Source organism: Alligator sinensis, unplaced genomic scaffold, assembly GCF_000455745.1.
Source record: "Alligator sinensis unplaced genomic scaffold, ASM45574v1 scaffold707_1, whole genome shotgun sequence".
Classification (NCBI taxonomy): Eukaryota; Metazoa; Chordata; order Crocodylia; family Alligatoridae; genus Alligator; species Alligator sinensis.
The window spans coordinates 2,540,090-2,542,190 of NW_005842065.1; the positions used below are offsets into that span (position 1 = coordinate 2,540,090).

The window sequence follows — 2,101 nt, forward strand, 5'->3', positions numbered from 1 at the left end:
TTACTTTCCTTTTACTAAGAACATTTACATCACAAGCAGTCAAAAACCACAGTTTCTCTTTACCAAGCTGCATAAAACAACAAAGGAAACGTGCTAAGTATATATATGTAGAGCCCAGGTTTGTGAAACTAGTTCCTTCCATATGCACATAAACCAGTGTTTCTCAACCTGTGGGTCACAAGAATATATGAAAGGATCACAAACAAACTTTAGAAATGGATCAACAAACTTTAAAAATGAATGATCCTTTAAGGGGGAACAATGTGGGAAACAGTGTCTTGTCCCTTGCAGGCTGTCAGAGTTCCTGCAAGGGGGTGTTTGGGGCTCCCCGTGTCCCACACACACACCCCTGGCCCACACACTGGGGGGCTGGGACCTAGGGGGGCAGCAGGTCAGGAGTGAGGGGCACTGGGTGGGGACTGGCCATTGATGTTTACAAATGGATCCTGGTACAAAAAAGGTTGAGAATCACTGACCTAAACAACGGAGTCTTCAATGCTGCTTCAGACAAACACCAAGATGAAGCGCATGGAAAAGTTTCAGAGTTACTAAATCCCTCTGAAATGAAGGAAGTCACAGGCTATACCTCTGCAAACTGGTGACATGGGTGCGGTCCAGGTATTACCAGGTAAGTGCCTATGACTGCTTCTGGCAGCTTTCCTGTCACTTCAGCACTACTTCAGAATACGAAAGTGACCTTGGTAGTTCAGCATCAAGGGCAGAGATCACCACAAACCAACATTAAACAGAAGAAACGAAACAAAAATCATCCAGCACCAGCAAATGGAAATCAGGTCAGTTCCATGATGCACAAAGGAGCCAGCCAGGTCCATTGCTCAAAGCACAAACATTTCCTTCCCAGGACGTACCTCCTTCTTTGGAATCTTACAAAACTGGGATTTACAAGTGGTTATTTGCCTGGTAAGAAGAAATATTTGAGGCATACAGTAACAACTCAACAGCCTGTTTTCCCGCTGAATGCACATTGCTGAGTTCTCTTCCTCATCACACCATGCAAATCACAGCACAAGTCTTTCCCATAAAGTTGCCCATTACTTGAACTGACTCTGCAGTCAGTGTTAGGTACCAGTAACAGTCACTCCACACCCACCACCCAGTGAAACATTGTGAAAGGAGCGCAGAATGTGCCTCATTTCTTTGCCCTAGCTGCTTTCTCTATACATCTTCTTACTTATTCACAATTAGAACTGCACCTGGCTTACAGAAAATTCAAATTTACTCTTTCAACAAAAAATAAATGCCTTAATGCCCTTGCTTTTTATTTTCTAATATTCAGTACAATTGAAAGCTGTTCCCCAGCTGCTTCAGGTTTGCAAAGGCATTTAACACAAATTAATGAATTACTGATAACCAATATGGTGTGGAAACAAACAGGGGTGTATGACTGAATTTATGTTCCCACTAGTAACCACAATCAAATCCCATCAAGTCAGAACAATGGATCCATACAAACTGATTCCCCTTACACAGAATATAATCCAGTTTGTTTTCCAGCGCCTGCTTTAGCATTCATTTATGTTGTCACGGGTTCAAGCAGTTCCTTTTTATTTAACTTTAGTCACTACAGGGGAAATACTGTGTATGCCTATACTCCAAAAAATAATGCTCTTACCTGAAAGCACAAACTCTGCATCCAAACTTGACACTTAACATTGGTCTATCCACCACAAGAAACCAGAGCAGCTACTCAGCAAGGAAAAATCTGCTGTAGAAAAACTCATCTCTGAAAGACAGAGGGTACTTCCACACCAAGTGTTTTACAGGAGAGTCTGAGAGAGAGTAAGTACCTCCCAAAATCTCTCACAGCTCTGAAACAGACTCCAGAGAAGCAACTTTGCAAGAGCCCATCCCTCTTTGTGCCCTCCCCTAGGCGGGCCCTAAAGGCCCCATACATCTGCTTGACAGGAGATCTGATCCACCCAGGCATTGTAATCTGAGTCCTCACTGCCTTTATCTCGGCTACAAACTCATTTTCTGAGCACCTCCAGTTTTGCAGCAGCTGGTTTGATGCTGGCTGGAACAAGTTGCCGTAATCTGCAGGCACCACAACATTCTTGGCTCTGGTTTGTGCTTTGTGTTG

At 43.6% G+C, this 2,101-nt stretch overlaps 1 protein-coding gene across 3 annotated transcripts in view; it reads right to left on the minus strand.

Annotated features, from left to right (window-relative positions):
• Positions 1 to 1,821, minus strand: part of LPAR2 (lysophosphatidic acid receptor 2) — a 21,105-nt gene extending 19,284 nt beyond the window's left edge. For all 3 annotated transcript variants that reach the window (XM_006023463.2, XM_025204004.1, XM_025204002.1), the window contains exon 1: positions 1,634 to 1,821. The gene's annotated coding sequence lies outside the window, so the exon portion shown is untranslated. The remainder of the gene's footprint in view (positions 1 to 1,633) is intronic.
• Positions 1,822 to 2,101: the final 280 nt, after the last annotated feature.